Below are 11,377 nucleotides of genomic sequence, written 5' to 3' on the forward strand. Positions count from 1 at the left end.
ATCTAAAACACACATCCTAGGGTTACACATTTGATTGCAGGGGGAAGAAAAAAGAAATTAGATCATATGTACAGCACAAAAGAATTAGTTTGGCTGCGGGAACTGTAAAAGTTTTATATTTCCTAAAATAACTCAGTGAAACACAAATAAAAAACAGTACCTCTCTATATGGATAATCAGCGTGTAACTCTCCTCAGTATTTTGTGACGGAGCTTGTACGATTGGCTTTGTTCTGTTGTTTTCTTAAACTTGAACCAGGTGGGAATTTATGTAAGCTTGGGGGAGCAGGAACGATCTTGGAGCATCTGGAAAGTCTAGCTCACTGTGGGTGATGCCAGCTAAACCACTGAAGTTAATCCATTTTTAATCATCTTACAAATTGGACTGTTGTGAAAGCAGAGAACCAGAGGCTATTTTGTAAAGTCCTGAGGAGTTAATTTTCCCTGAGCGTTAGCTCCATGAGAGTGTTCACCTTAGTGCTTCCTTTTCACATCCTGACGTCCTGCGACATTTCACACGCTGCGTTTGCAAGTCCTTCCCCTCTGTCACTTGCAAGACAGCGTCTTTCTGCCCAGGCTGCGCTGGGGGAGCAGCGGGGGCTGCTGCATGTGGGTTTAGCTGTCTCCGTTTCGCAGGAACTCGCCCAGCACGGACCAGAGTGGCCTCTCCTGGAGAACCCCCCATGGGCCGCACTTCTGAGCATCCCCTGCTTTTCGCTCTCGCCCTATGCCTGCTGAACGCTGCCAGTGCGTTCCCGTCGCCAGCCCTCGGGGTCTTTGGTAAGGCTCTTGGTCCTGGTGCCTCCCAGTCTCCGCTGAAGAGCAAGCTGCACATCTTACGGGCAAGAGGAACGCCTGGGAGCGTGGTGCCCGGAACTCAGAGCCACTAAGCAAATAAAGATAATCCTGTGTTTATTATTTACCATGTTACTTCACAAGATTTTACAGAATGACTCACGTTTCTGAGCCCTTGGCTCATAGTCCTGATTTGTCCAGTTTAAATCAAAAGCGCCTCTGCCCACATGAGCACGTGAAGAGCCGTCGCAAAGGCAGCGAGCGTGTGTTTCGGCAGCAGGGCCCGGCGGCCGCGCCAGCCCCCGGCAGCCACCCCAGCAGGGCAGGCAGGGCTGGGTGTCGCGCGGAGCAGAGGGGATGCTGTGCTGCGAGAGGTGCCCCACAGCCCCGGCCAGGGATCCCAGCCCCGCCCGGGCCTTCGCACGGGGCTGGATTTCATCCACGCCACCTAAGGCTCTATCTGCTTTTTCGGCAGGAGCTACTCGGGCGCAGTGACAATTGGCACGCGCAGCCCCGGCTGCCCCTGCCAGCAGCAAACCCCCGGCTCCCCGCCACAGGCACAAAGGGTTAACCATCTCCTGCCATCCATAACCAGCGCTTCTCCGGGATCACATGGCCCCTCAGCATCTCCGTACAAAAGGCCTGATTTAATCCTGGTTGCAGACGACGCACATTGTACTCACAGACTTCTAGCGATGTCAGGCTATCGAGTTTCCAACTAATATCCAAGGCGCAGCCCAAGCATCGAGCAGGAACAAAGGCCTCTTTGTTACTGAAAAAAAAATCCCCTGAAGATATTAGCAGTGCAGTAGAGTTCAAACTGCTAAATGATTCAAATATGATTTCATGAATACATTGGAAATGAGGTCTCCCAAGCCAGAACACTTTTTAGACCATCATTTACAAAAAGCCTGCCTCTTGGTTTACTTCTTTATGAAGTAGTTGCTTTCAGGTTTTAATTATAGCCATTTTGCTCCCAGGCGTTTTCAGGGACTTTGCTGGTTGGCGCAGCTCGGTTCTTTTCACGGTGCGGTTTAGCTGGTGGCTGCCGCGTCGCTCAGAAGCCCTTACGGTACCCGACCCCCAGTTTACCTTCGGCTGCGTTCGGTGGCCCTAAGAAACAAGGGAGACGGAGCGCGCTGCAGAAGGAGCACGGGCACTACATACTGCTCCAGAGGGTGCTAAAACCAAGCTTTTAAAATTAGGAAATCTGTTAAATTAGAGTATGACGATTTTAACTGGGGTTGGAGAAGCACTGCAAAGTTCACATTCACCAAATATCTTTAATTTCTTGTCCACATCCATGATATGCAATGCTAAAAAGGAAGCCACATAATTCAAGAGAGAAAAAGTGAAGAAAGAAACAAGGTAGATGGGTTTCTAGAATGAACCATGTTTCCGACCTGAGGAAATAAAGTTTTAAAATTAAATGTGAGTTTCCTGTGCTTACAGCAATGAGAAACACACAGCTGCTCTGAAGCATGGACGGCAGAGATCTAACCGAGAGGTAACGCTAGCACACCGCGGCCTGCGCGGGTGCCCGCCGAGATTCGCCTTTGAGAAATACAGGAAAAATGGAGGAAAAGATCAACAATGCAGGGTACGTGCACGAACAAGTATCAAAACAAGTAGAAGAACAAGTACTAGAAAATAAGGCACAGGGCAACAGCAGAACTGCTTCCGGATCCTGTCAGCAGAGTGCATTGCAAAGCAGACGCGCGATACGTACCCAAACACAGCAAGTCGCTCTTCTCTCTGTTGCCTGTACATTAAAATAGCCGCCTCGGGTGCTCCTCTGTGAGGAAGTGGGAGAAACACGAGAGCCATAGCCCACTGTCCAAGCAGCGGCAGCGGCACACAGGACACACAGGATCCTGCACATACTTGAACTGTCAGAATTTCACTCCAGTCAAATTCAGAGTCCAGCTTGTCCCCACGTAGGCAATGCCTCAGGTGGGGGTCACTGGAAACATGCCTCCAAAAGCTGGGTTTGACCCGGTGTTCTTTTAAATTACTGCCAACGCCAGAACTTTCTTCGTGGGATGGTTTGCACAGAGATTTCTGCCCACAGCAGGTACCAAAGCAGGGGAGGCTATTGCGAGTAACAGTGGATAAAATCCCCGCTCAACGCCCCGCTGGCAGGCACGGCGCTCGTCGTCCTCTGGATGATCTCAGTTTCCCGCTCTCCTCAGAGCTCAGAGCCACCCTCTTCTCCTCAGGAAAGGGACGCTTTCCTGACTTCGGCAAGTTCCATCAGAGTCGTTCATTTCCAGCCCAGCTGTGAATAAGGCTGAGGCAAAGCTTGCAGGGCGGCACTACGGGCTTGCCAATTAGTTGCTGTTGATTAAAATTCATTCTCCATATAAATCCAAGCAAGTAGAAAGTCTTTCATAAAAAGAGTTACAAAACTACAAAGAAAATATTTTTTCTGAAGTCTATGTTGTGACATAATCCAATAGCGAAGACTCTGTTGAATTGCATGCACCAAATAAAAAAAATCACGGTTACAGCCCCAAGCTGCAGACTTTGCCATAAACCCGCAGCTCTATACCACGCACAAGCACTCGCTATTTTTTTTTTTTCCCTCCCCCTCTGTGGCCTATGTGAGAAATAGCATTCCCAAAGGGAAACTCACAGAAAGCCGAATTAAGGACAGACACGTAAAGAGTGTATTTGCATGGCACCCGGGCGCTCTCAGTTTTACGTGACCCGTAAGCCTTGCCTGGGGCCAGGGAGCAGAGGGGCAGGCAGCTCCCAAGGCAGCGGTGGAAAGTGGGGCAGAGAGGCCGAGGAGACGGGAGCGTCTCTGAGAGCCCTCACTCACCCGGCAGCACCCAGCCGAGCTGTCCCTGCAGAAAGCCGTTCATTGTCTCCAGCCACCGTCTCGGTGGGGACCAAGTCCTCTGTGCAAGATCTCAGAACAACCCTAATTTTTGAACAATCCTTAAAAAAATAATTTTTTTTTTTTGTCAGATGAATTGAAAAACACTGATAGCAGCCACTGAAATTTTTGCAGTGGTCAACAAAAGGGTAGCAACCACTACCACTAAGTTCTGTTGTTGTTTATGCAGGAATTTTGTAAAGTAAAAAATGTGAAAACAGGAAAAGTCTTTAAAGTAATTCTAGTATCGTTCTTAAAAACAAAGACCCTTGGGAAAAATGTTTTTGCTACAAAATGCAAGCATAGAGAAAACGACAGATTTCTACGTCAGAAGAAACAAAGATCTGCCATAGGATTACCCACAGCCTCGCCGTAGATCGTTTGATCCCCACCACCAGATCGACAGGTTCTCCTCCCCCCTGACGTGAATCCATAAGGAAGTGGTGTGCCATGGCAGACGTCCCGGTTCCTGCTGGAAGCCTAAGGACAGAGCCCGGCTCTTCCTCGCGGTGCCCGCGGGCACAGGCTGCAGCACGGGTGACTGCGGCGGGCACAGGGGCAGAGTCCTGGCCAGGAAGGCTGCCGGCCACGGAACAAGCCCAGGACGTCGTGGCCGGCGCAGGACTACTGTAAAAAGGAATAGGATGGCTCGAACTTCTGCAAGGCATCATCGTTTGCTAAAGCTGATGTTAACTTTGGGAGACGCCATTATCTACAAATTAATGGCAAGTGAAAATAAATGTCTGCTCCAGCTAATTGCCCAACACAAATGCTGCATAGCAGCAAAAGGTGCTATAGATAAGGCTGGATCTGAACTGGAAGACTACGTCACAAACACTCAGATCCTTTTCCCCATCCAGCAGCAATTGCAGAATCACAGCCCGTATTTCATTGTGTCAGCCTCCGCTGTTTGGAAATGCTGCAGCCTGTCCCCCGAGAGATTTGTTCCTAAAACCTACATCTGAAAGGGTTTTAACATGTTTTCTAGCAACGAGAAATTTCTTACGTGCAGTGAACTACTATTTCCTGGTTACCAATGAAATGCTCTTGAGATAAGAAGACACTCTAATTGACTGAATACTATTTCTATTTCTTTCTATTGTGCTAAAAGTTTATGATGCAGCTTCAAAATTAGAACAGCCTGACTTCTGCGTGCTCTGACTTCTGAGAAACGCACGCAGAGAGGGAAGGCTACAGCAGAAACGAATGACAGATGCTGTGTTCATAAACGTAACGTGGCTAAAACCATGCGAAGGCAAGGCAGAAAGATGGTGAATAACACCACTGAGTTTTATATATTACCTTTTATACACCTTATTTTCATAATTCTGGATCAGCAAATACATTTCACATGATTTTACCAGTTTGTTCTAAAAAAAAAAAAAAAAAAAAAAAAAGGCAAGTTTACTCTTTCAGAGAAGAATGTTAATGCCCATGGCCATTCACAAGAAATAGATCAAAGTTTATTTGTATGGAATAAACAGATCCTGAGACACTCAAAAGTACTGTCATATGTGGCTGGTTTATTAGGAAATTGTCTAATGCTTACCTTGAAATCTCACTGCTTTCAGTAGCTGGAAACTCCTGAAATACATCCTGGTCACTCCCACCTCAGATGGAGCCACAGAAGGAATTTTTTTTTTTTTACCTAAACAGAATAACATAAATTGCAAAAAAATTATTGTAAATATTGATTCTACTACCACCAGCTTCAAATTAAAGACAATTTACTGGTATAAAGTTTCAGGAAACAAGTTTTTCAAATGGAAGGATGCAATGCAGGGACACAATGAGTACGTGCGGGGGGCAGACCCGCTGCGGGGGGCGACCCGCCGTACCCGCAGTGCTGCGGCTGGGACGCTGGCTGGTCTCTCACTCCTCAGGTACCTTTGTATTCATTTTCAAGCTCAAGCAATTGGCAAATATTCCACTCTCGTTAATGCTGGCTACAGAGCCTTTTCAGGGAAGCTGGCAAATTAGCAGGCATGTGAGGAAAAGGTTTTGCTGATGGGCTGATGGTGACCTGAGACCGTGTTCCGATTTTCTTCTGACCCCCTATTCCAGCTGTAACCCATGAGACCTTGACAACAGGAGCTGGGGAGAGGAGGGAGATACCTGCTGCAGGACCCATGGGACCAAGATTGAAGTTTAAATTGTGTGTATGAGTGGTATAAAATAAAAAAAAAAAATCTGTTCCTTTCAACATGGTGTTCTACTAACGCTTGATTTAGAGTGTGTTGACTGTGACAGCATTTCTCATTGCAGAGATTCTGAGGAGGGAGGAAATGTACCAAGAACAAATCGCCCCGTCACCACGGGCACCTGAGGTGTTTCTTCTTCACTGCACCGAGTTTTACCAGAGAGCAAAGGAACAGGCGAGCTGGCGTGGCCCTGCAGCTGCGGTTGGCGGTGCGGCTACAAAAGCAAGAAGCAAGTGGACCTCGGCCACCTCCTGCTCCGCAAGGCAGACAGAAACGGGAGGTGGCATCTGCAAAACAGTGAACACGGTGGAACTTTTTTAAAAGGAAATACTTCTCAAAATCCCCCAAACTCAGTTAATCCGGTTCATTACCTTGTAGCCTTTTCCTGAAGGAGCTTTGCCCTCACAGGCCCGGAGGCAGCGACAGCGAACAGCGGCGAAGGACAATCAGGCCCAGAATGCGACAGGCCACTCCCAAACGCCATGCCTGAGCCCCGCGCAGGCGGTGGCTGCGGCAGAACTGCGCCCCGGGCAGCCTCTGCCCCAGCCAGGCACTGCGGGAAGGAGGCACCTGCAGTTCTCCAGCTCCCAGCGTGGCCTCCACTCAGCGCAGGGACCACCTCACCGTGCCCACTTTGGGAGCTCTGCACTCTGTATCCCAGAAAACAGCGAAACCCTCTGTGTTGCGGTCAAAGGCAGTAATAGTCACACACCACAGACGTGATGGGCAAGAGCAAATAAAAGCCATTAGGACCTGCCCACCAACGAGCAACGGCACAAAACGCAGTTTCCACATCGCCAGGCTTTTCCCCGGATCAGCCGGCGCAAACCCTCCCACGCCTCTGCAGAGGTGAGCTCCAGGCACACGCAGAGAGGGGCCGCTCGCCAGCGTAACCGACACCAGCGTTTGATTTTTAATGTTCAATCACTTCCCACCAAGCAAGTATGATTTAGTGATACACAGAAACGTCAACTGCTCTAACCGCCAATCAGCCTCCGGTTCTTCCTCTCAGCCAAAAACACGATGGGAGCAGGAGGTGCAGGACGGAGGGCCCCGCGCGGCCGCCGTGGCCCAGGCACCCACGCACGCCTGTGTCTGCCCCCAGGCAGGGCAGAGCCACGGCAGCCGCCCCGGGACGGCCCTGGGGACAGGGCCTGTGGCCACGTGCAGTGTTTCCAACCCGCTGCAAACCTGTGGGGTCCGTGCTCGGCCCCCCGACCCACCCCAGCCTCCGCCCTGATCAGCCCTGAGCAGAACCCGCTCCTCCGCTTAACGCCGCCGTGCCCCAGGAGAGCCCGCGTACCTGCAGAGCTGAGCACTGTGGCAAACAGGTTGCAAGCTTCTTAAACGTTACAAAGCTATTTTATTCTTCCTGACAAGCCTAATCATACTATTTCAATATTTACAGTGAAGCACTTACTTAGCCCAGCTCTTTGAGGAGAGGTCATGGTGTTAAAATCCATCTGTCGGGCACGGTTAAAAACCACGAGGAATAAGGCCTCAAGGCACCGCTGCTCCACAGCTCTGGGTTCAAAGGACGGAAAGCAAAGAGACGGAAGCTCTTGTACATCAGCGCCAGACCCGGCGCAGGGTTATCTGTGGGTCGGACGCGCTGTGAGCTCCCGAGGCGTGCGTCGGTGCCCGCCTGCGGCCACGAGGCCAGGCGCTGCAAACACGCAGGTGTTGGGTGCCAGGAGCAACATTAATCCTCTGGTTTTGCTGGTGGATGTTGGCAGATGATGGCAGCACGCTGCGGTTTTGAAACTACAAAGCCACCAACAACACAGAAAACAGAAGCTGCTCATGGCAAGATGACGTTTTAGACCGATGCTGCCCACTGCCACAGGAGCAGCCCCGAGCCAGGAACGGGGCCAGCTGCGTGGCTGGCAGGATGCTTGCCCTCCGCCTGCGCAGCCCGTCACCCTGACTGTTGTCCCGGGTGCTTACTGGGTACAGGTAAGTTTTTCCGTATCTCGGTCCCAAGCTGTTGATCGCGAGTAACCGACCCCTGCGGCGCTGGCAGGGCCGGACCCAGCACTCACCCGGACCCACACGGCCGCCACACCAAAGCTCGCAGCTTGCTGTCTGCTGTCGTGTGCTGCAGCTGCCGACACGGGACACAGTTTTACACAGTTCATCAGTGTTTAGGGGAACCACACAAACCTCTTTGGAGACGCTGTTCCAGTCCCACTGGGGAGACAGGAGCAGGATTTGGTCCTTCGCGCTGGCAGAACTCTCCCAGAGCAGGATTTTGCCCTGAGGAGAGGCAGTGCAAGCCCAACAGGAACAGAATTCATTTCCGGATTTTGAAGCGCTGTGGAAATGCAACACAAAATCCTTCGCAGCTATTGTTTCCCCTCATACGCGGCCTGTGAGAGTCCAGCCAGAGCAACTGCATTTTGGCAGGTGATTAAATGAACCTCATTAAATCATCGGAGAGATGTCTGCCATGGCAGGAAGGGGTCGGAGCCAGGCCAGGTCCTGCTGCAATTCGGCGTTCCCTGCGCTCCTGCTCCCAGGCTGGCCCATGCCCGTGCTCAGACTGCTATAAAAAGGCACCTTGTTGAGTCAGATTTAGTCTTTTTAGTTTGTTTCCATTTTTTCCTTGCAGCCACCATTAACACATAGCTGAGCAACAGCTTTAAACGCATTTTTAGTTGCTCAAAGACTTTGTTGCTGGTTCAGGAGACTGAGAAAAGTTCCGCTGCCACAAACAGGTGAGTAGACAAAGAAACAACAGGGCTCCAACACCTGCCCTCAGCTGTCAGGGGTTTTGCTGCATCAAAACAAGAATCCGGGGGCTGCATCCTGCCCCGTAGAGCCTCTGAGCAGCAGACGCCGCCTTCGCCGCGGACAAACTGGCCAGTCTGCCCGAACACGGTCACCCCTGGCTGCCTTCAGCCACGAGGCCCTGGGATGGAACCAGTCCTGGTGCTGGGCGTGGGGCTCAGCTCACACCTGGTCCCCAGCGGCACTTTCGGGGTGACGTAGGTCCTAAAAACAGCTGAATAAACTGAGTTTTGGGAAGTTCATAGTAAGTTGTCTTGTCAGAGACGTTTTTCAGGCCGCTCAGAGCGTACCTAAAAAAACCCCAACACCAACACATCCAAAATCCCAAAACACAACCCTCAGCAGATTTTTGGTTTTTTTTCCCCCCTAACATTTCCCGGTCCACACATTAAGGCAAAAGACGGAAAACATTCCTCCTATTTTTCAATGATTTAAAAAAAATCCTCCAGAAAAACCAAATTCCTCACAAGTTCCTTTCAGACCACACTGATGTGCAGCCAAGTGATGGATTTAAAAGGTTACTGCTGGAATATGGTTCACAGCAGTCTATCGCAGTGAATAAATATCACGTTTACATATCCATTATAACAAAACTATGGTGCACTTCCATTACTTCATGTTGGTTTGCCATCTGGAAGCTAAACAAGCTGTGTAGTAAAAAAGAATTCAATTTTGCGTTTACCAAAAGGAGCCGTACAAGTTTCAGTTTACAGCAGGCGATCACACAACCGTAGCAGGCAGAGGTCTGCCCGCAGCGAGGCAGAGCCGTGCCCGCGCCGGAGGGCAGCTCACACCGTTTCCCGGCACAGCTGCGCCCAACAGCCCCTTAGAGACCCAATTCCACACCGCAGCATCCACCTGGACCAGAGACCAGCCTAAACCGCGTTTGTGAAAACTCTTCCAGCCTGCCCTAAAAGGACGCACGCAGCACGGGGTGCGGATCAGAGGGTGGCCCTGCTTGGATCATACCGTGTCAGGCTTTGGATTACGTTTTCAGAAACACCCTGAGGAAGTGACGTTTCCTTGCTCTGAGCCTCTCACCAAGAGAAAACCCATGTGAATGATGCTGCCCATCACCTCGCGTCTGCCCAACGAAACGGGGCCCTGAAGGCAGCGGCCAGGGTCACCAAGCCCAGAGCAGGCAGGGCCCTTCCAGGCTGGGCTGGGGTTCGGTGCCTCTGCCTTACACCGCCCCATCCTCCGCACGGCAGGGTGACCCCTCCTCACACAGGCAAGATGCAGAATTCGCAGCAGCTGTACGACACGAAGACAGCCACTGACCAACCGGGGAGCCGCTGCAGACCACGAGCATTGAACACCGGCGTCTGCAGACTGTCAGCCTGGCACAGTAAGGCAGGCAGCTGGAATGCACAAAAGCACACCACCTCCTCCCTGCTCTAGCTAGTGGCGAGGTCCCCGCTGAGAACGTGTTGCTCAGCTGGAAATACCAAAACAAAACAAAAATCCCAACAGGCCCTTCCCTCCCCCAGTTGCCACCGACCTTCAAACGCAGGGTTGAGCTCACAACCAAAGACTTCCAACCTTCTCATACGGCTCGATAAAACTGTCAGCTCATTAGCAAACTGCAAATACTAATACCTAAGACAAGAGACAGAGCTTTTTATGATCAAATTTATTTAATTAAATTTCATTGACTGCTTTACTGTAAGTCACACCAGAGACTGCCAGAGTAAACTAAACATTTTACATCCACTACAAGATTCTCTCAAAGTTTCACAACTAGCCCAAAACCATGAAAATCGTAGGGTCCCTCTCCCCAGTTTGTGTTATGACTCACGTTAACGACAGCGGGACTGGGACTCCAGCACATTCCAGGCGTGCGCAGCGCTCCTGGCTGGAAGCACGTTCAAAACCACAGGCGTGTTTGTATGTGTGCGCGTGTCTACGAGTATTTACAAAACCAACCTCCTGATGGTACAGAGGACAATTAACCGTTCAACAGCTAATTCAGCAAAGAACAAAAAAAAATTTGCAGCACAGAGGGTAGGAAGGTGCAGTTCCACAGGAGAGAGGACAAGTGCCCACCCCCGCAGCGGCGGCAGCGCCGGCCCCTGCAGCAGACAGGCACGTGTGCCCGCAGGGCAAGTCAGGTGGCAGACCCAGCCCAGCCTGGGAGCTTCGGAAAATTTTGTCACCGCCCGCAATGGAAATCAGCTCGCTCCTTCTGCGAGCAAGGTAGGTCCAACACGGTTCTGAAACGCTTGGATGCATCTGAGATTATGAAGATAGAAGCTTAAGCAAGGCTTGCCCCACTGCGGCTGCTGGGGATGCTGGGCATTAGTAGAGCCAGGCATTAACAGAACTTTATCTAACTAGTGTTTTTAAAATAATTTGTTTCTGATCTAGCAAGCATTTTGATAATATATTCTATGATATGTTCTGAATATTTCCTTAAAAAATGCTGGAGTTTTCCCTATCTGAGAGCTATCTACAGGAGGTCTTTAGTACACCACCTTCTCTTTTGTGTGTCTGTTCCTGACAAATACCAGAGAAATACGTCAGATGCTACAATTTAAACTTTCATCATATCTGAAAGTACGCATCTCTTTCAAAGTGTATTTTCAACATGAAAAGAGCTAAAATCACAATTATATCCCATTGCGTGACGTGTGTGAGATCAAGACCATTTGCATAGTTTCCCAGGTGAAGCTCCGGAAAACAGCGGTTTCGTTAACAGAAGTATGAGCTCA

Source organism: Chlamydotis macqueenii, chromosome 17 (assembly GCF_036417535.1).
Source record: "Chlamydotis macqueenii isolate bChlMac1 chromosome 17, bChlMac1.mat, whole genome shotgun sequence".
Lineage (NCBI taxonomy): Eukaryota > Metazoa > Chordata > Aves > Otidiformes > Otididae > Chlamydotis > Chlamydotis macqueenii.